Source organism: Macaca mulatta, chromosome 2 (assembly GCF_049350105.2).
Source record: "Macaca mulatta isolate MMU2019108-1 chromosome 2, T2T-MMU8v2.0, whole genome shotgun sequence".
Lineage (NCBI taxonomy): Eukaryota > Metazoa > Chordata > Mammalia > Primates > Cercopithecidae > Macaca > Macaca mulatta.
The window spans coordinates 96,833,398-96,860,575 of record NC_133407.1 but is presented as its reverse complement, the minus strand read 5'-3'; the positions used below and the strand labels follow the sequence as shown (position 1 = coordinate 96,860,575).

At 48.1% G+C, this 27,178-nt stretch overlaps 1 protein-coding gene across 11 annotated transcripts in view; it reads right to left on the bottom strand.

Annotated features, from left to right (window-relative positions):
• VPS8 (VPS8 subunit of CORVET complex) overlaps positions 1 to 27,178 on the bottom strand; it is a 388,385-nt gene that overhangs the window by 350,756 nt on the left and 10,451 nt on the right. For 3 of the 11 annotated variants that reach the window (XM_077991934.1, XM_077991941.1, XM_077991930.1), the window contains exon 2: positions 382 to 744. The exons of the other annotated variants lie outside the window; for them this stretch is intronic. The gene's annotated coding sequence lies outside the window, so the exon portion shown is untranslated. The remainder of the gene's footprint in view (positions 1 to 381; positions 745 to 27,178) is intronic. 11 annotated transcript variants of the gene reach the window in all.

Below are 27,178 nucleotides of genomic sequence, written 5' to 3'. Positions count from 1 at the left end.
GGTTCATGTCATAGTCCTAAAAGTTTTCCCTGAACAGTTAAAAGCCTTGCAAGCTTGAAATTGGCTTCTCTATGCTCCTTCTGGGAAAAGCAACAGAAGCTTCTCAATGCTGTATAGCTCAGTAGCTAAGCCTTTATCTTTTGACAGTGGTGGCCTGGGTTCAATTATTGGCTTCTGGAGTGATTCCTTTCTGGTTTGTTATTTGTGTAACTTTGCCATTTACTGAGATTTTTTTCTTTTATAAATAGCTTCTGATTTCCTGTCTTGAATTTTCCTTTCTCTGAACTACCTTGTGGAGATTCTAAATCTTGTAAAAAAAAAAAAAAAAAAAAAAAAAGAAAAGAAAAGAAAAAGAAAAAAGAAAAGAAAGAAACTGCTTACCATGTCTTTGAAGCACCTAGGAGGTTACCTTTGGTAAAGTTCAGAAGCTAGAAATATTGGCCACTTGTCATGGCTAACGTTGGGTACTAAGAGTTTTGAAAGGATTTCTTTTTTAAAGAGCACTATGGTTAAAAGTCAGCTTAATTAAAAGTGGATAAACAAGCTCTAAATGTATTTAAAAGGCCTTTATGTGTTTCTCTTCTTGGAACTTGTTTTTCTGGAAAAATTTTTTCTTCTCAGTCGGCTGAAATATTTTTCTTCATTTGTTTTGTCTTGCCACTCTTAATGCACACATGAGAGGCCCTCAGATAACTTCTGGTAGCCTGGGACTCCTTGGGAAAAACAGAGGAGGCACCACAGACCCTGTTTTGGGAAAAACAAAAGCAAAAACAAAACGTCTGTTTTCCTCATGAAACACCAGGAGTTAAAAATGGATGGCTCCCTCTCAAAACCAAAGGCTCTGGTCTGTTCTGCACTGTGTTGTCGACGGTTTTGAGTTTTGGGGGTACCAGAAATTACTTCTCACTATGAGAGAGCTTTGGTGTGTAATAACTAGGTAGGAAGTATACTTTAAGGGATGGCTAATAGCAGTTATGGAGGGATACTTGACTCTGCACGCTTGGATCAGAGAAGCATGTTCGTGGACACCTGGAAGAGAAGGGAACATCCCCAGCCCCTACAATGGAGATGAGACTCCCATGAGGGAGGGCTGATTGCAAAATGGGCTGATTGGCTTTAGGCTGCCTTGCAAAATGAAATGCAGGGTGGAAGCACTGCACTGTCTTCTCCCATAGTATTTCCCTCCCTTTGAGAGTTCAGGAACCAGTATAAAATGGCACCCTTAATTTTGGGGATCTGTCTTTGCCTTCAGCTGCTTATTTGCTGCTTATTTGGCCCTGGAAACGCATGCTTTCCTGGCCCTCTTCCTCCACAGGCTCCACCCTGAAGCCAGTCATCCAGTTAAGAAACTGGCAAATGAAAAATCTTACAAGTGCTGAATCTTCTGTCTGTTTGTGTATTTATATGTGTTGTATGTTTATATATAAAAGAGCTCTGATTAATTGGCTTAGAAAAATAAGCACTTAAATATTTTGTCAGAAAAACAGAAACTTTAATGTCTTCATTCACGTGACTTTAGTACTCTTTTGGAAATAAAGACAGTTTTAAAGATTATTGGTAAAATAGAATGTCTCAAAAATGTAGACGCTTGGTCTAAATTAAGGTCAGATATCAGATTTGCTAGATACTTTAAGGTCAAACTATTTCTTTGACTTTTGAAAATTATTCGATTTACCTACTTTGGAGCATTAGATTATAGATAAGGCCTGTGGACATATGGAGAGCCATGGTCACTAACTATACTAAAAGGATTCAGACCTTATCTTCATTTCTGTCTGATGTCCTAGGCTCTACCCCGGTACATAATTAAAATTGCTTACTTATCAGGGTTTTCACTAAAAATTAAAGTTGCTGTGAGTTAACATTGTAACATGTAGTTGAGACCACTAGAGAAATGGTTTTATATACAAGGTGTGTAGGGAATGTGTTTTTGGTAAAAGATTATAAGAAGGCATGGAAATATGGCTTTTGTTAAAGGGAATGTAGTTTTGTCTAGTTCAGAGGGTTTTATTTTATTTATTTACTTTTGAGGTAGAGTCTCGTTGTTGCCCACGCTGGGCACGATCTCAGCTCACTGCAACCTCCACCTCCCAGGTTCAAGCAATTCTCCTGTCTCAGCCTCCCCAGTATCTGGGACTATAAGCGCATGCCACCACACCTGGGTAATGTTTTTGTATTTTTAGTAGAGATGGGATTTCACCATATCGGTCAGGCTGGTCTCAAACTACTGACCTCAGGTGATCCGCCCGCCTTGGCCTCCCGAACTGCTGGAATTAGAGGCATGAGCCACTGAGCCCAGCCCAGAGGGTTTTAAAGATTGTCTTAACCTAAAAGAGTAATGGAACAAAACAGAAGGTTTAAGCAAAGTGAAAAAGGCTTGAAAAGTGTTGATCTTGTAAAAATTCTGTGGGTATAAACAAGTTGGCTAAGATTTAAAAGAAATTGTTTAGCTTTTTTCCGTAGGTTAAAACATTAAAATCATACTGATGTGGGGCCAGAATCTGGACCCATTTGTCGGAATAACAGGGTTTTCTTAGAAAATTGATCTGCTGTTTGATGGAAAATTATAAAGAGTTCTAAAAAGTTGATGAAAATCTTACCTTATGGTCAAACTAATTAAAACTGGATAGAAATATAAAATAGTATTTAAAAAACTAACTTTAACATTAAAGATGCACTAATGCAAACATGAAATTTGGTTTTCTCTTTTGAAGATGATTTTTATGTAATGTTAAAAGATAATGAAAGGGTTTTGCTTTCTCCTTTGGGTTAATGGCAGAGGAAAAAAAAGAGGAGAGAGAGAAGAGACAAATTCAGTTGGCCTCATGCTATCTTCGTTGGGTCTTGTTGGAAAGCTAAGTCTCTTCTATCAGAGTAAAGGTTTTTCTTTTTAAAAAATTTTTTTGGAGTTATCATTTTGGCCAAATGAATGACTTTATGGTGATCTGGGAGTCTATTTTGTGATATCCAGTGTTTTAAACATTTGATATTTGACAAACTTTCCAAAATCAAATTATAAATTATGTCTCTTTCTAACCTAATATTTTAGACATTAGGTCCTCTAAAGTCCAGAATTGACATTTGGCTTATTTGTTACAAAAATCATACAGGAAGCATTGTCCAATATGAAATGGTGTTTGGCTTTCTTTGGTCTATATTTGTGTTAATGTGTTATTGGTATGTGTTCTGAAATTATGTCAAATTCCTATAATTCTAATATGACTTAGTATATGTTATCAGTAATAATTATAATTATTATGTTAACAGGCTGTATGCTGCAGAGGTAACAAATTTCCTTGTCAATCATGTCTTTAACTGTCGCTGCCCTAAAATGTTTTTGTCACTCACAGATAATTGTTGTCTTGTTTTGGTCCTCTTTAAAAGATGGTTTTATAATCAGCTATAAAATTTAACAGGTGCTCTTACATTTAGGATTCTGATTAATAACTCTGGAGATTGTGACATTAGAATAGAGGAAAATCTTTCAAATAGAAGAGTGAATGGTCTTTGGTTCACTTTGGACTGTGTTTGTGTAAATATGTTATTAGTATGTATTCCAAAATTATGGGAAACTTCTATAATGTTGATATAATTTAGTGCACATTATTAATAATTATAATTATCATATAAAATTGTATGCCACAAGTGGCCAGGTGTTGTGGCTCATGCCTGTAATCCCAGCACTTGTGAGGCTGAGGCAGGTGGATCACCTGAGGTTGGGAGTTCGAGACCAGCCTGACCAACGCCAACATGGAGAAACCCCATCTCTACTAAAAATACAAAATTAGCCGGGCCTGGTGGTGCATACCTGTAATCCCAACTGCTCAGGAGGCTGAGGCAGGAGAATCACCTGACCCCAGGAGGCGGAGGTTGCAGTGAGCCAAGATCGTGCCATTGCACTCCAGCCTGGGCAACAAGAGCAAGACTCTGTCTCAAAAAAAAAAAAAAAAAATTGTGCTGAGCATGGTAGCTCATGCCTATAATCTCAGCACTTTGGAAGGCCAAGGCGGGCATATCACGAGGTTAGGAGATCAAGACCATCCTGGCTAATGTGATGAAACCCCGTCTCTAATAAAAATACAAAAAAATTAGCCAGGCATGGTGGCTGGCGCCTGTAGTCCCAGCTACTTGGGAGGCTGAGGCAGGAGAATGGCATGAACCTGGGAGGCAGAGCTTGCAGTGAGCCAAGATTGTGCCACTGCGCTCCAGTCTGGGCAACAGAGTGAGACTCCATCTCAAAAAAAAAAAATTGTATGCCACAAGTAACCAAAATTCCTAGTCAATTGTGGCTTTAACAGTGGCTGTAGACTTTTGTCATCCACAGACATTTTGTCTTGCTTTGGTCCTTTTCAAAACGAAGTTTATAATCAAATATAGGACTCTTAAGTGCAGGTCTCAGATAACTTTGCTAACTTTAAAAATCATGCTATTGGAATAGAGGAAAAAACCAAACTTCCAGGACTCTCATGGAGAGCTAATGTGTTAAACATTGCTAAACTTTTTGTTTTCAGAGTCAGGAGAACTCATTTCTTTAGAGCTATTTGCAACTTTTAACAAGTGAGTAAAATATACTCCTGTGAACAAAATTTGGAGCATATTTGCTCCTCTCTACCTGATTTCTCCAGAATTTGGAAACTATTTGTGAACATTCTCAATTTATGGCAGTATAGCTAATTGCATAAGTGCAATAAGAATCTGTTTTCTTTTGTAATAGGACACAATTGGAGAAATTGGTTATTTTACCAAGGCTTTGACTGGAATGGATACTTTAAAGAATCAAAGTTGACTTATAGAGCCAATTAAAGCCTGTTGGGGCATTTGGCCTCATACCTTGTCCACACAGAGTCCCTGTACAAAATTCCTGACCTGTGGTAAGTAAAGAATGTCACTTTCTAACAGGCCCAGGAACCCCAAGTTATCTTGGGACCTCAAGAGGAGAGGAAGTTGCCCAACTCATAGGTATTTGAGGGTACAAACCCATGGCTGGGCTTGGCTTCTGAAAAGTCTTATCTGAGATTCTACATGGAACAGAGTTCTATCAAAGCCGATTTAAAAAGCCTAAGTGAAAAATAATGATTCTTGCTGTACATTATGCAAATGATCGGTAACACTAAGGTTTATTTTATAAACAAATCAGTTCTATCATGATTTGTTTTTAATAAAAATGGGGACTGGAGAGAGAAAAATTATGCTTCAAAAGAAAAACTATAGTACATTGTTGTTAGCTGTTCTTGAGGTTTTTTTCCTGCAGTTTAGACTAAATTCTTAATTCTTTGTGGGTTAGAAGTCCCCAAACTAATGCTTTCAAATCTTTGCTTTTAAAATTGTGAATTGTACTCCTCATCCTAGGACTTGTTATTTACCTTATACTAGGCTGTTTCAGTTAAACCCTGTAGTAAAACTATAGATGAGAGTGCCAATGTTTTTGCCACAAAAGCCCACCCAGGCCTGCATGAGTCGCTCAGAGAGTTGCAAAGCGGTTCGACACTTCTCACCTTGGGGTTCACTCCCATTCCCACTACGTCCCGTTAGCAAGAAGAAGCCAGCGCAATTGACAACCTTTTCCATCTTCATATCCTATTCCTTAAGATGAAGGTGTTGTAAAACTCAAAGGGAGGGATCGAAACTGCCTTTGCAAAATTATGACTGAGACAGTGAAAGAGATCTGACTTAACTGACTCCATCTTGCTTCTAACCTCCAAGCTGTCCTTGTTCATTCCTGGGCATAGGCTGAACTAACTTTGGGAGAAACTTAGTTTATGGTTTAAACAAAGATGGTAACAGCCCTTTCCCAAAGCAGACCTCCTTCCTACCTGGGGACTAGATTGCCTTTGTAGGACTAACATTAGCCATTAGAAGCCATTAGCCATTTCTGACCATTAGAACTTATGGTTTAGGAGTCCTGCAGCTGGAGGCTACAAGATTCTGACCCTCCCTAAACTGCTCCTAAGACCAGTGCTTGAGATATTTTGCAGACCCTGCACTTGATGGATCAGCTGGCACCATCTAGATCAATAAATTGGCTCATCTGATCTTGTGGCCCCCACCCAGGAACTGACCCAGCAACCAGCTCCGACTCCCTATGATTTCATCTCTAACCAATCAGCACTCCTGGCTCACTGGCTTTCCCCACCCACCAAGTTGTCCTTAAAAAATCTGCTCCCCAGGCTGGACACGGTGGCCCATGCCTGTAATCCCAGCACTTTGGGAGGCTGAGGTGGGCGGATCACAAGGTCAAAAGATCGAGACCATCCTGGCCAACATGGTGAAATCCCGTCTCTACTAAAAATACAAAAATTAGCTGGGCATGGTGCTGCGCGCCTGTAATCCCAGCTACTCGGGAGGCTGAGGCAGGAGAACCGCTTGAACCCAGGAGGCGGAGGTTTCAGTGAGCCAGGATTATGCCACTGGACTCCAGGCTGGCAACAGAGCAAGACTCCATCTCAAAAAAAAAAAAAAACAAAAACAAAATCTGCTCCCTGAATGCTCGGGAACACTGATTTGAGTAATAATAAAACTCCAGTCCCCTGCAAAAAATAAATAAATAAACAACTCTGAATCATGTCTTGGACAAGAGGACATTCTCTCGGTTCAGCCACACACTCTGCAGGGATCATGACACTCACCAAAGTCAGGACTTCTGACCCATCGGAACTCAGAGAGCCAGTGTTTGGAAACAGGCTCAAGTTGATTACAGACCCATATCCAGTAGGCACATGGTGCTCCAGAAGTCGCAGCTCATTTGTGGTCCCTGCAAATCCAGCCTCAATTCATAGCCTCAATCACAGTTTCCACTTGAGGTAATTATGCTTCATGCCTTGGTCATGGTAGCAATTGATACTTGTGCAAATTATTCCACAAATTGTGCAGCCCAGCAGAGAGGACAGTTACCTCCCAGCAGAAACTGTACTGACTAAGGAGGTTAGCTATTCTGAAAAGTGTCCCAATCAAGGCCTTTTCAAAGTCCACTATGTGACCTTGATCAGGGAAATTCAGTCTAAGGACTGAAGATCCAGGAAAGAGGTTAGTGGATTATTGGAGTAGGGGTCAGATGCAGTCCACATGCCACAAACCATCCTACCAGCTGGTTTCAGACCAGCTGGTTTCAGACTACCGAGTTCCCAAGTCAGCCATGACCAATAGCAGTAGCAGCCAGCATTTATTAAGCTTTGTATACCAGGCATAGTGCTAAGCGTGATAAGCACATTATCTCATGCGTCTGCATGACAGCCCTATGAGGCAGGTTCCACATTTGCTAGCATTAAGATACTCTAAGGAAACCATGAGGAAGGAATAATTTCTTACATTCTTTCAATGCACAAGTTAAATGACTTGGACAAGCTCATGCCATAAGTAGTGAGTGGCACATCCAGAACTTCAACCTAAATCACCTGGGATGTTGCTGGCATTCTACCCTCAGAGGGTACTTAGGGAGCAGCCAGCTCCCATTACAGCAGTGGGGCTGTGGAGGGAGGAAAGAAGACCTCTGGCAGTGTTCATGTGTACCACAGCCTAGAGCACCCAAACTGGAGGGCGGAGGCAATGATGAGGGACCGGGGCAAGTTGGCTTCTCTGATTGTAGGGACCTTATTTGGGAGAGAAGCCCATTTTTAAGGGATGATGCCTCTGAGACATCTCCCAGACCTGCTGCAGTAGCCCTGTGGACCATGCGCTGGGGCAATCAGTGCAGAGGAAACAGCAACCTCAGCCTAAGAAAGCTTTGGGAGGGCTGCTGTGTATCGAGCATGGTGAGGGACAGCCACATACCCAAGCCATAAAGATAGAGGAGGACCAGGGGCAGCAGCTCACTCCTGTCATCCCAGCACTTTTGGGAGGCCAAGGCAGAAGGACTGTTTGAGGCCCAGACTTCAACACCAGTGTGGGCAACCTTATGAGACCCTGTCTCTACACAAAATTTAAAAATTAGGGGTGCTAGCATGCGCCTGTATTCCCAGCTACTCTGGAGGCCTGGGTGGGAGGATCTTTTGAGCCCAGGAGTTTGAGGTTGCAGTGAGCTGTGATTGCACCACTGCACTCCAGCCTAGGCAACAGAGAGAAAGACCCTGTCTCAAACATTAAAAAAAAAAAAGAAAGAAAAAGGAAGCCTCCTGAAATGAAAAGCTCCCAGAGATGACACTCACGCCATTCCCGCTTGCCCATTTGCCATGGATGACAGTGCAGCATCAGCAGAGTTATCTGACCTTTCTAAGCTCTTTAAAATGGAGATAATGTACCAACTCCTCAAAACACTGAAGACTGGGAAGTTACTAACCACCTACCACAGGGTCTGGAATGTGGTAACTATAAATATTGATTGAGCATCTTATAAATGCCAGGCACACACATGGTAGTGCGATTACAGTAGAGAACCCAACATAGACAAAAACCTTGCCCTCATAGAGCCTACATCCTAAGGATATAGATGACGACACATGTCATAAGGAGAAATGAAGCCGGCAAGGGGGAAAGAGTGCTGGGAGGGTGTACAGTTTTAAATAGCTTGGTCAGTTTTAAATAGCTTGGACCCAATAGAAGGGTCCTTTCCCTTCCAGCTTGGGAAAGCCTCACTGAGAAGTGATGTTGGAGTCACAAATGAAAGCCATAAGCAGGGGCCCAGAAGCTGTCTGGGGGGACTTGGAGGAGGGGAGCTGGCGGAGTTAACAGCAAGTATGAAGGCGCAGGCTGGGAGCAGGCCAGGCATGTTCTGAGAAATAGCTCCAGCAAGCAGAGTAAGTGGCGGGTGGGGTCGGAAGAAGGAGAGATGTTCTTGATTGTGAAAGAGCTGGCAGAGCTGGCACATGTACCTGCAACAAGAAGTAGATGCTGATCTGCCCTGACTGCGTGTCAAGCCCTGCACCTGGGAGGTACTGTCGGTGTGGCTGCAGGCAGCGGGAAGGGGAAGGAAAGATAGAGTATCTTCTTTATTCATAGCTTTTGTTTTTCTAAGTGCAAATACTTACGGTGGAAATATCGGAAGGTTTCATAAAAATACAAAGAAGGAAAGGAATTCTCTACAATACTGGCACCCAGAGGCAACCACAGTTAACAGTATAGTATGGCTTTCTATCTTTAGTAATGTTGTTTTCATTTGCCCAGGGTATAAATGACTTATTGCTACTTTACCAGTGAGTTACAATGACACTGAGCCTACCTTGTAGTGGATGTCTCACATGATGTCACAAACCCATCTGTCCACTGCAGTCATAACTAGGGCTCGTGGAGGCCCAGGAAAGGACCCTCTGCTGGGAACGTGCCTTGAGGGGTCCCCAGCGTTCACGGCTGCCGCTTCCTCTAATGCCAATGGAGTTCTGCAGAGATACCGGGTTCCCTCCAAACTGGATACAATGTCCCTTTCTGCAGTCTGTGCCAACATAGGTCACCTAGGTCCCAAAGCAACAGTGCCAGGGCCCTTCAGCCTCCTCAGGAAGGCTGTCTGTCTCTGCTTTCTCTCTCTTGCAGCAACTCTCCCAAATTCAGCTGAAAATAGCAGCCCCCATTGGGACAAGTCTAGGTTCCCTCCGTCCATCATTTCTGTCCTCAAATCTCAGGGTAAAAAAGAAGGGAAGGCAGACCAGGTTCCCAAGGCGGGGCCATCTCCGTCGCTGAACCAGAACAGTTAACATCTGTATTTAGGCTGACAGTAACTATACAGTTTTAGGTTTGTGTTGATTTTCCCAAAACAAAGCAAAAGTCTGCCCCAGGGGTGAATTAAATTCTCTACCTCTAGCAAACTGCTAGCAGTTTTGCTCCCTTCCCCCAACCTTTTTTTTTTTGAGACAGAATTTCCAGGCTGGAGTGCAATGGCGCAATCTTGGCTTATTGCAACCTCTGCCTCCTGGGTTCAAGAAATTCTCATGCCTTATCCTCCCAAGTAGCTGAGATTACAGCGGCACACCACCACGCCTGCCTAGTTTTGTATTTCTAGAGACAGGGTTTCACCATGTTGACCAGGCTGCTCTCAAACTCCTGACTTCAAGAGATCCTCTCACTTTGGCCTCCCAAAGGGCTGGGATTACAGGCATGAGCCGCTGCACCTAGCCCCTTCCCCCAACTTTTCTTTTTTTTTTTTTTTTTTTTTTTTTTTTGAGATGGAGTCTCACTCTGTCACCCGGGCTGGAGTGCAGTGGTCGGATCTCAACTCACTGCAAGCTCTGCCTCCCGGGTTTATGCCATTCTCCTGCCTCAGCCTCCTGAGTAGCTGGGACTACAGGCGCCCGCCACCTCACCTGGCTAGATTTTTGTATTTTTTAGTAGAGATGGGGTTTCACCGTGTTAGCCAGGATGGTCTCGATCTCCTGACCTCGTGATCCGCCCATCTCGGCCTCCCAAAGTGCTGGGATTACAGGCTTGAGCCGCCGCGCCCGGCGCCCCCAACTTTTCTAGCCTTCTCCTCACCCCATTTTTAAAACCTTAGGGTGCAGCTTAGCCAGGGATGTTACCTAGTGTTAAAGATGGTGAAAATGTAGCGGAAACGTTAGAATGGGAAAAAGGATTCCTGGCGAGGGAAACAACTCCCCCCAGAAGCGGAAGGGTAGCAGGAGTGTGCACTGTGTCCCGGGAACAACGAGGGGACTGATTATGCTGGAGCCGAAAGTCTGGAGGAGAGGATAGGGTGCTGTGGATGGAGAGAGCCCCTGGGGGAAGTGGTGGAGGGAGGGAGGGAGAGCAGTGAGCTCATGGCGCTGCTTGAGGAAGATGGACTGGCTGGTTGTGAAGGGGGAGGCTGGAGGCAAGGAGGCCAAGTGGGAGGCCTCGGCAATGGTCCAGATGACAGCTTGACCAGAGCAATGGTGGCAGCAGGAATGGGGGTGGGAAAGGATTGGCTGGGGAAATAACCTGAAATGATTTGATAACGGATGAACTGTGGGAAATGAAACGGAGGGAGATGTAAGATATGACTCAGTGTTTCCAGCTGAAGCACCTGGAAACGTAGCGGAGTCATTCGTCAGAACAGCTGGATGCCCAGGGAGATCTGGTTTGGGGGCAGGAAAGTGGATATGGCTTCAGGCACACTGAGCCTCAGTTGCTGAGTTGGACAGCCAATGGACACTTAGAAACGGGGCAGAGGAGGGACACTGAGGCTAAGAGTAGACACTCTGAGTCACCTTCTTAGAGGACATAGCCAAAACCATGGGCTTTCTCCTTGGGAGACAGTCTAGAGCAAGGAGAACGGGAACCGGACTCACCTCTCTTCTCACTCTGCGGGAGGAAGCAAGAATGGTGGCCGTCCTAGGCGGATCATTCAACAATACAGTTCTGCTCCCACAGTTCCCTGTCGAGGGCTGGTCCTGGGTCTACCTTCTAGATCCACTTTTACAAATGACCTGGGGGATACTGGGAGGGTCTCAGCAGGGAGCAGCATGGCCAAGATGTCATAGAACTGGGAAAGAAAAGCTGCAAGTTGGTGTAGGTGGGTGTCCCCAAGGGGTGGCTGAGGATTCTTTGTGTGCACTAAAAACAGAACTGCAAATGAGAGTCACACTGCAACTGGAGGGACTCATGATAGACCTAAGCCAAGGCTTTAGCAGGCCAACTCGTAGGATTCCAGACAGAACAACCTTTACTCCCTCTTTATTAGTGGGCCTCCTGGCTCAGAATGGAACAGGCAATGCCACCTTTAGTCAGACCTGAGATATCTCTACAGCACAAGGCGCATCCTGAGGGAAGGAGATTGTCACCTGGGGAGAACCCACACATTTAGACCTCTCAGACACATGGGACACCCTGCCCAGATACAAACACATACTTGGTGTATACATGCAGAAATAGATCCACCAACTCCATAGGAAACATGAAGAAAAAATATCGTTTGGCAACTATCATGTATCAGGTATTTTGCTATCAGCTTTCCAAGCATTTGCATATTTAGTCTCACAACAGTTGTGAGAGAAAGATATTATTTTCCCATTTTATGGAAAACCAACGCTCAGAAAGTATTTTGCCCAAGATCACATGCCTGGAGAATGGCAGATGTTTCCTGACCCAGGTCTGCCTTATTCTCCATTCCTCACCTGTGTGTGCACCATGGACTCATGCACACAGCACCTATCCATCCCTCCAGACATGAAATTCCCATCGACCTCACATTCCTCGAGTACAGGGATCTTCATTCTGTTCACAGGTGTAGCCCTAGCATCTAGAACAGTGTCTGACACATAGTACACACTCAGTAAATATCTTGTTGCTGTGTGAATACACACACACACCCTTCACATACACTTACATACACATCCAATCCACCGTCTGAAAGGAGACCCCCGCTGGGAGAACCAGGCCTTCCAGGCTGCCCCCACTGGCCTGCTCCTGGAAGGGGGGTCTCACACCATCAGTCCGCTGCTGGTACCCCCAGTCTCCTTCCTGGAACAGGCGACCAGCCCTCTCTCTAGCCTCCTTCTTTTCTTAGCTCAGTCAAAACGAACAGTTTTTCTAAAACATCTTTGCTGAGAGAGAAAGCAGAAGAAAATGAATCAAGAGACTACAAGCACTTGAGCGGGTGAGTTTACAAGAGCCTGATTCTTATCTTAAGCGATCCTGGCTGGGCTGCTGGAGCCGTGGGCTCACAGACCCCGGGCCCTGGCTTGGATGCTGTGGCGTCATTAACTCAGAAGTGAAGGGGGTGGGCACAGCCGCTCAATCTGGGGGATCCTCTCTTCCTCCAGATCCTGCTGCCGCTCCTGCTCTCAGGGCATAGATCCTTCTGCCATTGTGGCCTTGAGCTAGTTGCAATTTTACACCCTCCTTGCCATCTGCTGTGCCTTAGGCTGTAAACCAGGCGGCTCCGACCCAAACCATTCAATCGGACTGTGTCAGTTCCCTGCTGAAAACCCCAGCAGTCCTCATTCCTTCCTAGAGCCCCAAGGCTCTGCCTGAGGTGACTCCTGCCTGGGGCTGCCTCATTCCACTCCACTCCTTCACTGGGTCTCCAGCTCCATTTGCAAAGCAGTTCTGAGCGATTTACCAGAGCCTAGGAAATAATCCAATCCTTCTCACACCCCTGCAGCCCCTGCCATCAAGACACACACACACACACACACACACACACACACACACACACACACACTCACAACCCCCCCACACACACCCCAAGCCTTCCCAAGGCTCTGTTCATCCAGACACCTCAGTTGACTCCAGATCAGACTCTGGACCAACATGTCAATATCGCCAAGGCCTCTGGATTAAAATGTAAATTCCTGAGCCCTCCTAAGATCTGCTGAAACAATCTCTGCGGTGAGGCCCAGAAGCCAGCACTTTTAGCAAGCTGGGGAGCAATGCTCACACTCCAAAGTCCAAGAGCACCACCCCGAATCTAGTAATTCCACACACATCCCAGTGCATATATAATAATAACAGCTAAAACGTTTATTGAGCACTTACTATGTGCCAGGAAGTATTTTCATGTATTAACTCGTTTAATCCTCACAGTGGAGTTTGGGGGCATGCTGTTATCCCCACTTCGGAGTAACTTGCCCACGTTCACACAGCCAGTTGGTGGGAAAGTTAGGAATGGAACCCAGGCCCTGTGGCTTCTGAACCTCCATACGACCACCACACTTTTTCTAGTACATATAAGGGTACACCCATGTGGACTCCAACACCTACCACACACAGGACTCCCACCCCTCAGATCTGCTCAGAAAAGGGAGCCCAAAGGCCAGGGTGTTTTTAAAGGCTCCTGGCTTCTCTCTTGCCCCAAGTCTGGCCTACTCATATCTGAGCTGAGAGCCAGCAGCCACAGCCGACAGGGCCAGGGAGTTGGTGAGCTGCGGCTCCAGGACGTTGGCAGCAGCCTCAGGCCCCCAGGCCCAGCACTGCCTGCCTCAGTGAGCGTGCCCACCACAGGCCTTGACTGCCAGCGGCCCTGCACCCTGCCCGCCGCCCCCCCTGCCCCGCCCATCGTGTCCTGGCTCCCTGAGACCTGAGCCCCCTGACAGGGCCCTCCCGGAATGCTGCAGTCAGAGAGCAGATGTGCTTGCAGCTCTCTCCAAAAACGAGTCTTCTCAGGAATCCTGCCATGGGGGAAAGGCAGGGGTTGGGGGAGGGATTGGAAAAACAACCCAAATACCATAACACAGAAAAGTGATCCAAATAAAAAGCAGCAACTGTGTGTCTGGAAGGAATAAACTGAGGAGGAGAGGCGCGGAGTTGTGCAGCGTGGCCATGAGGCTGCCAGCCCTGGCAGCCCGCAGATGGGGGCTGGGCAGCGGCCGCCAACGGGCCACAGGGCTGCTCTGGCCAGGGGCTGGGGCGCCGGAGGAGCAGCATCTGGGCTGACTTGGGGGCGCAAGGCGTGGCTCCCAACCCGAAGCCTCCTCCTTCCCGGGGCTCCGAGTGCTGCCTTCGGCAGTCCTCAGTGGGCCACAGAGAGGAAGTGTGGTCTCAAAGGGGGCTTTTGGAGCCCCAGCCACCCCACGACCTATCTGGAGGGTTCTTCTCACCCTTCTCCACCTAAAGGGTCTGCTTGAGACCATGGGAAGGGCCCGAGTGATGCCCCTTCACACTGACATTCTGAGCATAGGGCAGGCGGCAGGGGTCTCACAATAAGGCAGGGGAGCCCTGACAGTGGAGGAGAGAGTGGGAACAATTTATCCCGGTGCCACAGAATGCAGAATCACAATGCTGGGGTTCCCACCCAGCCCTCTCCTGATGACCAGGGTGACCTTAGGCAAGTCACTTACTCTTCCTGAGCCCAAATCTCCTTAATTTAAAATGGGTACAATGAAGTTTTCCCTGCTCACCTCAGGGTAGAACAAGACCGATAATGATCGTGAGAAGCGTTTGGGAGCAGGAGCTGCCGTCAGCTCCCTCTGTCCTCAGAAGCTGGGTATGAGGCGCAGAGCCGAGCATGTATCTCACTGCGGTGCCTGTGTTTCTCTGAGAGAAGTGTCATTCCCATTTCACAGATGAGAACCGTAAGGCCCAGGGACGTTAAGGAACTCTGAGAGCTGGCAGATGACAGAGTTAACTTTGGAGCCCATGTCCTCTCTCCTGAGCCACGTAGCTAGAGGGCAAAGTATTCTGATATTGCAGTCCAGTGGGCAGGAACGGACAGTGTCACCACTGGTGAGCCCAGGGAAGAGGCAATGCCTAGAGCCCGGGCAGAGGAGCCTGGCTGGGAAGGCTGGCAGCTGGTGGCAGGAGACCTGTTTGGGCTCGGGCCAGGGTGGAAGGCTCAGTGGAGTGAGCTGTGCCCAGACCTGGAGGAGCCAAAGCCCCCAGTCCCTGTGAAGGCCTGGAGGTTGGCACACCAGCCAGGGTGGCCAGGAAAAGGGGGGCACCTAGGTGCCGGAGGGTGCCAAGGCGCTGCGAGGAATTGTGATGCAGGTCAGGGCTGAGGAACCAAGCAGGGAGCACATGAGCTGTGAAGTGAGGCACCGCAGCACCAGAGTGTCAAGTGAGGCGAGAGGAGCTGCACGGTCGATGGGGCGGACATGAAGAGAGGCCTAGGCAAGTCCCAAGTCGGCCCAGGAATAAAATCCACAGCTGCGCGGGGCCCTCCTCTCACATCAACTTCCTTCACTGCTCCAGGAGGCGAAGGGGGCTTCTCCAGGCCTGGGCTCGAGCACAGAAAGCAAGTCAGTGGTACGTCACAGGACGTGGAGTTGAGGACTGGGGTTTTAAGATGTACTTATAAGCTCTGTGACCTTAGACGACACACTTACCCTCTCTGTGCTCAAGAGAGCCAAAACCTGGGCCAGGTGCAGTGGCTCACACCTGTAATCCCAGCACTTTGGGAGGCCAAGGCAGGTGAATGACCTGAGGCCAGGAGTTCGAGACCAGCCTGGCCAACATGGTAAAACCCTGTCTCTACTAAAAATACAAAAAAATTAGCCAGGCTTGGTGGCATGTACCTGTAATCCCAGCTACTCGGGAAGCTGAGGTGGGAGAATCGCTTGAACTTGGGAGGCAGAGGTTGCAGTGAGCTGAGAGCGCGCCATTGCACTCCGGCCTGGGCGACAGAGTGAGACTCCATCTCCAAATAAATAAATAAATAAATAAATAAATAAATAATGAATTTTTTTAAATGCCAAAACCTAGATAGGAGCAGAGCCGAGGGTGCTTTCCCTCCAAGCTCCTGCCCTGTTACCTCCTCCATGAAACCTGCCTCTCTGGCAAAGTGAGTGAGCAGCTCCCTTTCCAGCACCTGTAGTGCCCTTCATGCCTCCCACAGGCCTTCCAGGCAGTTGTGACTGTTTCATTCTGGCAGCAGGTAGCAGGAGCACATGTCTGTTGCCCCATCAAGACTGGGATTCTTTAAGGAACCCCATCTGGTGCCTGACAGAGGGGCTGGTAAATGCTTGAGAAATGGAGGGACTAAATGAACAAAATTTTATTAGGGGGGCTTCCTAAAGGTAGTAGTTGATCTGGATCTTTAAGAAGCTGACGTCTTTGGATCATACTTTTTCTTCAAAGAAATCAAAGCTCTTTCTGGTTCCCAATGCTTGGGCTTAGCTGTACCAGTTCCTAAATGTTAGAATTCTCTAACAATGTTTATTCATTCATTCCATAAATGTTTTTTTAGCATATACTATGTGCCAGGCTAGAAAGCAAAATGTTAGAAGACATGGACTCTATCCTCAAAGATGTGACTATGAAGTGGCCAGGAATGGGTGCAGACAAGCACATGGATAATTTTAAGCTATGACCATCTGGAGGATTCTATAGCCTCCAGAGGCTCCACCAAATCCATCCAGGAAGGAGTAAGGAAAGACAAGGCTGCCATGTGTGGCTACTCAGGTCGTGCACTGCACAAGCCAGGATACCTCTTAGAGTCGTGTGATGCAGCCATCTAGTCCTTCCAGGCCAGCAGCAACTGAAGCCCTGTTGCTGCCCCCACCCCAGTGCCCAACCCCATCCATCTATCTGGTCCCAGAGCCTCTTTCCCCTCTGGCTCCCCTTCTCGCTAAGAATTCCTTTGTCCAACCTTCCAGAGGTTTCCTTAGAAAAACTCTCCAGGAGTTCTTGCTCTCCCCTTTCTCCTGCCAGCTCTATAAAGCAAGCTGGCTCCTCTCAGAGATTTACATTTTTGGGACATGTGATTCATGGGGAAAGAACTCTTTCCACAGCTTTCTAACCTTTGATGTGACCCCCAAAACCCTGTGGCTAATACAGAATGATCTAAATCTCACAAAGCTCATAAACACAAGAGCCGCACTGCACTGGGCCGTGAAAAAGGCCTCTGGCTAGCCAGCTCCTGCCACCAGCTGGGGGAATGTTCCCCTTTCCCACCTACACCAACAGCCCTCCTCCAAGATTCCTCCACTCTCCTGGCAGCTCCTGCGGGGGCAGCGGCCCAGGGCCCCAGTGGCTGGGAGAGGAGGTTTGCTAATTCCTCCCCCGACCGCATGTCCCACCAGTCCATAGCTGGACCCAGAACCTCTGCTCCTCCAATTCTGGCAAGAAAGGCCTCAGTCGTTGAGCAAGAGAGAGAAAGACTGGAGAAACAGACATCTAAAATACAGCCTCCTTGATGAGAGGAACAGCTGGGACTAGAAAGATGCTCGTGAATTATGGGTGACATGACTGTTGAGGTCATGCCTGATGTGGACACAGGCAGCTATGGGCCTGGCTCAAACTGAAGTTTCTGGAAGTTTTCCTGTGAAGCAGAACAATGTAAGTGAAATCTACTTTTTCCATAAAAATGATGGCTTTTTGAAGACCAATCCATCAGCAACAAATGTAATGAGCTAGAAATGACAGGCCTGCTCTCCACACACTATACCTCTTTCTCAAGCAGGGTACAGAACAAGGAAGGCAAGGTGGTAACTAATGAGATAATATCGATGAAACGCCTCGCCCAGTGCCTGGCTTATAGTAGGCGATCAATAAATGCTCACTGTTACTATAATGTTTTATTTTATTATTTGAGCAATCCCTGAGAGAGGAACTGAGTAGTGCAGAGAGAGGGGCTATAAAGTTTCCAGGAACTAGTCTGAGGGCCTGCCTGCCCGCGTGCCTCGGGAGGGGCCCGAGGAGACCTCCGGCTAGGGTTTCACATCAGGAAGTTGGCTGACTGCGCAGAACGACACTTGCGCTACTACTGCTCATGCTGAAAATAGCACCACCGCACAACTGGCCACGAAGGCAGGGGGACAGGCAGTGGCAAAACCGAACTGATGGCCGGCTTCAGGATACTCAGTCTAGGATGGACGCCCTTTCCTTCCTCACTCCCCTCCTCCCCATTCCCCATAGCAATCTGGAAGTCAGAGGGACTCAAAGCACGTCTTTGTCACTGGGTTTGGGCCCCACAGGCTGTGGGGTCCTGGGCCACCACACCCTCCCAGGGCAGGGAAATGGAGCCTGGGCTGGCTGCCAGCAACTTTCTCCGGGTCTCCACAAACCCGCCCCATCCATCCCTCCCATTCTAGTAAGTAGGCGACACGGACACTTGACCCAGACTCAAGTCAGGAGAGGGGGTTGCTTTCCTGCCTCTCTGAACACTGCGGGGATCTTGCACCCTGGAAAGCCTTTCAGAGATTTCTCTTCTCCCATGGCCAGGATGCATCGGAAGGGACACATCAGCAGGAAACTTGGTTCTCTTTCCCGAGGGTTGAGGCTGGGTTGTGGGAAGGACTAGGTCATGTTCTGCTGGGGAACCACCTAAGAGGCCCCAGATGTGGCATCAGCTGATCCTCTGTACTCTCAAAACACCACCTTTGACACTGAGCATCTGCCTTCTCAGCCTATTAATCTCACACCCAATACCTGGGGAAGATTACCCACTACGAGTGCAGTGGCGTGATCTCAGCTCACTACAGCCTCTGCTTCCTGGATTCAAGCAATCCTCCTGCCTCAGCCTCCTGAGTAGCTGGGATTACAGGTGCCCACCACAATGTCAGGCTCATTTTTTGTATTTTTAGTAGAGACAGGTTTTTGCCATGTTGGGCAGGCTGGTCTTGAGCTCCTGACCTCAGGTGATCTGCCTGCCTCAGTCTCCCAAAGTGCTGGGATTACAGGGGTGAGCCATGGCACCTGGCTTCTTTTTTTTTTTTTTTTTTTGAGATGGAGTCTCACTCTGTTGCCCAGGCTGAAGTGCAGTGGCACCATCTTGGCTCACTGCAGCCTCCACCTCCTGGGTTCAAGCGATTCTCCTGCCTCAGCCTCCCAAGTAGCTGGGATTACAGGTAGTGCCACTACGCCTGGCTAATTTTGTATTTTCAGTAGAGACAGGGTTTCACCATGTTGGTCAGGCTGGTCCCAAACTTTTGACCTTAGGTGATCCACACGCCTCAGCCTCCCAAAGTGCTGGGATTACAGGCGTGAGCCACTGCGCCCGGCCTCTCCTACCACCACTTTTGTTTCCCCACCTCCCTTTTAATCAAATGCTCCCTTTCTCTACTGAAAGGAGAACCAAAGGACTTCCTTTTGGCATGTGCAGGGCTCCATACACAGGGAGAAGCCCCAGGAGGCTTCCTGTTGAGGTCATGTTTACTGCACTTATGTTTAAATTCCAGGATTTGTGGTCAAGAGACATTGTTTTATCACTTACCTCTCATCATCATCATTTACTCTGTAGAACCTCAATGGCCTCATTTGTGAAATGGAGATAATAATGTCACCCACAAGGTTGTTGTAGAGAGGAGTAGATGAGGTATGAGAAAGTACTTTCCAAATTGGGGGGCCATATAATACTTATGATTATTATATTGCTGTGAGTTTATAAGAGCAACCACTGTCCCTCAGAAATAGCCCCAATGCTTGCGTACGTTGTTCAGGGAAACACTCCCAGAGCCTTCTAGACTGGAGACTGGAGTCTGTCCCCTGACTCTGAGATCCTGTGGTGGGGCGTGGCCAGGGTGGGAAGGTGGGGAGGGGACAAGGTCAGCCCCCTTGCCGTCCTCATTCAACCTCCAGCAAGGACAGTGATTATAACCCCCTAAGAAACAGCGACATTCTCTCCCCAGGAAGAATGCACTTCTGAGGGATTACCTCACCCCTTCAGAGCCAAAGAGACACAAAGAAATGGCTAAATAGCCAGCCTGAAGTCACATGGCTTTCCCAAAGCCAGCCCCCCACACTCAGCTGTGAGAGCAGAGCATTAAAAGAGGCCAATCCCTAAAGTCAAGTCCAGGGTCCTCCCCCAGCCCCAAGAGCCTGGCTTAGGAGGGGCCAGGAAGACAGAGGCACCAATAATAGCTATTGTGTGTCGAGGCTGTTCAAGGTGCTTTATGTCCATTTTCTCTCCCTTGACCCAAATCACAGCCCTGTGAGACAGGAGTCATTATGTCATTTTCCAGATGAGGCTCTGACTGCATGTAATTTTCCTGAGGTTGTTCATTTCGTAAGTGGCAAAACTGGATGAGATTTGAACCAGGGTCTGATTGGGTCCAAAGCTTATAACCACTCTACCCACTGCCTGCTTTATCTGGGGACCAACCTAAAATGCCAGAATGGGCTGGTCTATCTTCTGGGTGGGGCCTCCAACCACCCCGGGAAGAGGAGAGAGCCTCAGAGAAAAGGGAAAGTTGTTGACTCTCCGCAACCACAGTTCTGGACACCTATCAGCCCTGCAGGCACCAAAGACCACAGGGCTGCCTTTGCACCCGGCTGGGAAAAGCGTCAAGGCTGGCTTGCCCCAGAGCTGGACTCTGAACCCAAGGGAGGCACTAGGAGCCCCATAAGGGGAAAGTACATCTGAGGGAGTGGCCTCCCACTTCCCCTCCTGCTCCCTGCAGAATGACAGGAACCTGTCCATGGGACGCAACGGATCCTGCTCCTGGAGCACAGTTGTAGTGAGGACACAGCCCTTCCATCTCCCACTGCCAGACTGGGTGTGGGAAAATCTGACCAAGTCGCCACCCCAGAGCAGGCCTGGTGGGCTTTCCAGCGGGCTCACAGAGCCTCCCACCTCTGTTCCTGTCCTCTTCTAGGAAGGCATGGAGGAGACAGAAGATGAAGGAGTGCGGATCAGATTTGATGGTTTTAGTTGGGATGGATTACCCCCAAATAAATTTTTCTTTCCCTTTATTGTAAGTCATATAGACACATTACAGAAAATTTGGTAAATAAAAGAAATAGAATTATGTGTAATTTCACCATCATAACACAACTGCTGGGAACATTCTCATGTATTCTTCCCCCGCTCTCCTACCTCTTTATTTTCCTTTTTTCAATGTTTAGTAATTGTGATTATGCTACTTCTAGAATGTGGATCGGATGCTGCCCCCACTTCGCGGCCATCATCCTTGTCTTTCCGTGCCACTGTGCGGTTTGCCTCTTCTCCTTTTGAATGGCTGCAGGTGAGTCCATCATGTGGCTGGAGGCAAAGGCTTTTCCCTCTGACTTAAGAACATTTGTATTTGAAGTCTTACAAAAGTAGAAAAACTGAATCCCATTTAGTCAAGCCTTTAACACACCACCTACTTTGAAAAGAATGCAACTACATGGACTCACACCTGGTCCAAAAAAATCCAAGCAGCCCTCGGTGGTGGCAGATTGGGGAGGGGACCTGCAGGTGGCGGAGGCACTGCTAGGGTGGGGTTGGGGCACCTGCCACCCATCCAGGAGCCACCAAAGTCAGATCTCTTGCCTTCTTGACCATGAGGGACCTGTGCTCTCAACGGTGCTTCTGGGCCAGAGAGTTGCCAAGAGAGACTGAGTGTTGGAGAATGGTACATTAGAAACCAAGGAGCCTCTCTCATTTGCCCGCTGTCCTTTTTAGAGCCCGTCCTGTCCTTGTTAGAGGCCTGCCTGGGGAGGGCAGCCCTGAAACTCCCCTGGCCCTGAGACTGCTCGGCGCACAACAGAGCACAGCACAGACCTGAATCCTTACGGGCCCTGAGGCTAGCTCTCTAGCCTCTCAGCCTGCATTCAGATACTTTCAAACAGGTACTCTGGGATGGAGGCGGTGGCACACTTGTAATCCCAGAACTTCGGGAGGCCAAAGCGGGCGGATCACCTGAGGTCGGGAGTTCAAGACCAGCCTGAGCAACATGGAGAAACCCCATCTCTACTAAAAATACAAAATTAGCTGAGCGTGGTGGCACATGCCTGTAATCCCAGCTACTCAGGAGGCTGAGGCAGGAGAATGGCTCGAACCCAGGAGACAGAGGTTGTGGTGAGCTGAGATCGCACCATTGCACTCCAGCCTGGGCAACAAGAGAGAAACTATCTCTAAAAAAAAAAAAAAAAAAAAATACAAAAATTAGTTGGGTGTGATGGTGCCCATCTGTAATCTCAGCTACTTGGGAGGCTGAGGCAGGAGAATAGCTTGAACCCAGGAGGTGGAGGTTACAGTAAGCCGAGATCGTGCCGCTGTACTCCAGCCTGTATGCTGTACGCCCAACCTGGGTGACAGAGCGAGACTCCATCTCAAAACAAAAAAGCAACACAGGTCCTCTGAGGTTCAGTCAGTATTTATCAAGGGGTTGCTGAACGCCTCATTTGAGAACTGTTGCAAACAGGAATAAAGCACCCCTGCCCCTGGACGCGTAGATTCTTGTGACGGAATCATCGAAAGCAAAGGCAGCATAGTCTAGGAAGCAATGACTCTCACTTGGAGTCAGGCTTGCTGGGGGGTTGAGTGCTTCCTCCCAGTTCCCTTCCACTGATTTAACAAGTTACTTTAACCTTTCTAAGCCTCAGCTTCTTCATCTGCAGAATGGGGTTAATCTAATTTACCTTGCAGAGTTGTGATAAGGATTAAAGATAATATACGTAAAGTGCCAGATGTTCAGGAAAGGCGTTCAGGTAGGCGTTCAGGAAAGTTGGTTATCATCAAAGTAGCACAAAACACATGTAAAATGCTAAAGGGACAGCATATAAAGCACAGGGTCAGAGCACTGAGGGGTGAAGGAGCAATTGGTTCTTTTGGGGCAGGAATTCTTAACCCTTGCTATGCATTAGATCACCTGGAGCCCTTTAAACTATGCTGATGCCCAGGTCCCAACCTGACTAATTAAACTCACCCTGACTCCAATTAAGAATGCAGTCTGGGCTGGGCACAGTGGCTCATGCCTGTAATCTCAGCACTTTGGGAGGCCGAGGCGGGCAGATCACAAGGTCAGGAGATGGAGACCATCCTGGCTAATGCGTTGAAACCCCGTCTCTACTAAAAATACAAAAAATTAGCCGGGCGTGGTGGTGGACACCTGTAGTCCCAGCTACTCAGGAGGCTGATGCAGGAGATGGCGTGAACCCTGGAGGTGGAGCTTGCGGTGAGCCAAGATGGCGCCAATGCACTCCAGCCTGGGTGACAGAGCGAGACTGCGTCTAAAAAAAAAAAAAAAGAATGGAGTCCAGCTGGGGGCAGTGGCTCACGCCTGTAATCCCAGCACTTTGGGAGGCCAAGGTGGGCGCATCACCTGAGGTTGGGAGTCGAGACAAGCCTGACCAACATGGAGAAACCATGTCTCTAACTAAAAATACGAAATTAGCTGAGTGTGCTGGCACATGTCTGTAATCCTGACTACTCAGGAAGCTGAGGCAGGGGAATCGCTTGAACCTGGCAGGTGGAGGTTGCAGTGAGCTGAGATCACGCCATTGCACTACAGCCTGGTCAACAAGAGCAAAACTCTGACTCAAAAAAAAAAAAAAAGGAGTCCACTCACGCCTGTGATCCCAGCACTTTGGGAGGCCGAGGTAAGTGGATCACCTGAAGTCAGGAGTTCGAGACCAGCCTGACCAATATGGTGAAACCCCATCTTTACTAAAAATACAAAAATTAGCTACGCATGGTGGTGTGTGCCTGTAGTCCCAGCTATTCGGAAGGCTGAGACAGGAGAATTGCTGGAACCCAGGAGGTGGAGGTTGCAGTGAGCTGAGATTGTACCACTACACTCCAGCCTGGGTGACAGAGAGAGACTCCCTCTCCAAAAAAACAAACAAACAAAAATCAAAAACAAAACAAAACAAAAAAATGGAGTCCAGGCCTGGGTGTATGTGTGTGTGTGTGTGTGTGTGTGTGTATATATATATATATAAAAAATAGAAAACTTCCCAGGTGATTTCTGGGTGCATCCAGGGAGAACCACTCCTCTAAAAGATGTTTTGAAATGTGATTTGGAAAGGACAGGGAAGGAAGCCAACGTGTATTGAGTTAACTGCTCTATGCTAGTAGCTTCGGCAGCTGTTGGCTCATCTTGCTCTCCTAGTAATCACCTGAAGCAAGTACTTTTAATCCCATTTGAAACGAAAGGAAATAGAAGTTTAGAAAGGTTACATACCAAGTAGCACCGAAAGGGAAATCTGCCCACCACCCAGCCCAGGCACTTTTCCTGCGTGATACTCCGGAGCAGGCTGGCTAGTAGACATTACTGCAAGCCACACATGGGAGCCACATGGGTAATTTCACACGTTCTAGTAGCGCATTTAAAATGTAAAAAACGGGAAATTCATTTTAATAATATATTCTATTTAGCCCAATATATCCATATTCTTTTGACATGTAATCAATATAAAGATTATAAGCATTATTAATGAGATAGTTTACATTTCTTTTTTTTTTTTTTTTTTTTTTTTGAGACAGAGTCTCGCCCAGGCTGGAGTGCAGTGGCATGATCTTGGTTCATTGCAACCTCCGCCTCCTGGGTTTAAGTGATTCTCTTGCCTCAGCCTCCCGAGTAGCTGGGATCACAGTCGCCTGCCACCATGCCCAACTAATTTTTGTACTTTTAGTAGAGATGGGGTTTCACCATGTTGGCCAGGCTGGTCTCAAACTCCTGACCTCAGGTGATCCACCTACCTCGGCCTCCCAGAGTGCTGGGATTACAGGTGTGAGCCACCATGCCCGGCCTACATTACTTTTTTCATACCGAATCTTCATTATCTGGGTGTGTATCTTACAGATCTGGGTGTGTATCTTACAGCACATCTCAGTTGGGATAGACTGCAAGTGCTCCATGGTCATGGGTGGTTGGTGGCGGCTATATTGGACTGTCTAAAGAGATGGGTGACCTGGAGCATCTCGGGCAGATAATAAGAGCAGGTGGTGGGGGCTGAGGACTTTCAGACAGTAGGGAATAACCGTGGGTTTTTGAGCGAGAGAGTATCCTGGCACAGCGCTCTGATGCTGCGGAGTTTGGAGGCTGCCAATGAGCTAGAACAAGAAGTTCAAGGACAATGAGAGGTCGAAGGAGGAAACCCCAGCAGGTGACCAGCCCCACAAGTAGGACTGGGAGCCTTGGCCCTTGCCCTCACCTGAGACTGGAGGAGACCCCAGACGGGGCCTGTAAATATGAATTTACCTCCATGGGGAGGTGGGCAGGTCACCTTGGCTGGCCCTGGTTGGGAGAGGGCTGTTGAGGACCCAGGGGCTGTTTTACAGTTCCTTTGGCTCCCCATTCACGGAAGCAGACTCACACCAGATCCCTCCTGCCTGCTCCCCCCACCACTCCTGCAGCCCATAAAGGGTAATGAAGCTGAAGTTAAAACAGTCACATGAAACCCACTCATTTGAAAGGGCACCTGCTTTAAAGGCCAAATTTCCTGAGCCCAGGTTTATACATTAAGCTACAGAAAGACCTAATTAATTCAGACCCCACTCACTCTGAATTTGGGATAAATTCTGCCTCAGGCTGGTCTGAAGTCTTTCCTTTTGCACTATCTATGAAGAAATGGTTTGCTAAGCAAATAAATAGTGCAGGCCAGATTACAGAGACAGGTCTGGCTTACTTAACTGTTTTTAAGAACTTTAAAAATCACTTCAGCAGCCTCATTCCCAGAAAGTTAATGAGATCATTACAGCTGGTCCTTATCTATTTATTTCAGCATTTCAGTTTTCCAAGCACCTTTATATCCATTAGTTAATGTGACCTGGGGTGGGGAATCCTGTTATTTTTCAGCTTCCAGCAACAGACTTAGCACCTGGCACATAGCTGGTTCTTAATGTTTGCCAAATGAAGGAAGGTAGGCATGATAAATGATAATAGTCCCATCTTACAGATGAGAAAAAATGAGGCTCAGAGAAGTTAGTTATAATATATTCTGTCAGGGCCACAGTGGCTTTGGGGTGTCCCTAGAGCTAGACCAGCCACATAGCTAGTTAGTGATGACATCAGAGCTTGAACCAATACTGGTTGCAGGTTTCTCTCCACTCCGTTATATGTTACCAGGACTGCTGCTTGACAGCAGTTTATTATCTGAGTTTGAGGAACAGTCTGTTCTTAGGGACCACAACAAAAAAGACCCAGTTTTCTTTTGTAAATTGCATTTTCCCCAGGGAAGGGAATCACTGGGTTCTGGAACGTGTGCTTCCCCACTAACCAGCAACAATCCCCTTCTGCGCAGCACCTGACTCTGACACAGGCCTCCTGACACCTGTGGCCGTTGGGATGTCAGGACCAGTATAGGTCACTTTCCTCCCTGGGGTGGAAGAGCTGGAGGAAACGGGGACTGCGCAAATCTATCTGGTCCTGGCTCCTCCAGGGAGTGCTTCCCGAGGCACAGGTCTCCCAGGAAGGATGGTCTTTGTCCTCTGGGTGTACCCTTCCCCCAGATCCGGGGAGCAGCCTCTGTGGGCTGGGTCTTTCTTGCCGCTGATGGGGGATAGGAAGAGACGGGTCTCTGTCTCTCTGCCCTTTGTTCTGGAGGCTCTGCTGGCTTGGAACACTGTGCAGGGAAAATTCCCTGACCGTGAGATCTGCAGGCTGCAGGGTCCCTGGGGAAGGCTGGCCAGGGGCTCTTCTGAGCTGCAGCTGGAAAGAGGGGTTGGGTTTCAGCAAGCCGGGCTGGGGGACGGCAGCCTGCCTCCCTGGCGGTAAGGGAGCTGGCCCTGCGAGCCAGCGGTGCCGACAGCTTCCTGTCGAGAGCTGGGGGCCCACGTGACCACTCCCCCACTTGGTGGATTAGGGGGTGAAAGGCCCAAGAGGGAGGGAGAGCAGGAGGAGCACTCAGGTGCTCTCTGGCCCAGCTGGGGGTGGGGTGAGAAGCAGAGCACCAAATCCTTTTTTATGAAATGAATTCTGTGGGCTCCTGGTCACAAGGTCCAGCAAGCCGCCTCAGCCTGGAGAGGGGGTGTGGGGGTGGGGGTGTGGTGAGCCTTGGCACCGACTGGGGCCATGGACTGTTTGTTTAAAGTCCCCTCCCCACAACCTGACTACACACATCCCCACAATGTCTGCCAGAGAGGGAATGTGGTAGCCACAGCGCTATGTGGTGAAGAGGAGATGGGATCTGGCCGTGACGGGAAAGAACCCAGCGCTGGATTGAAGGGCAGTGCACGCTCTGACCACCCTGGTCTCTC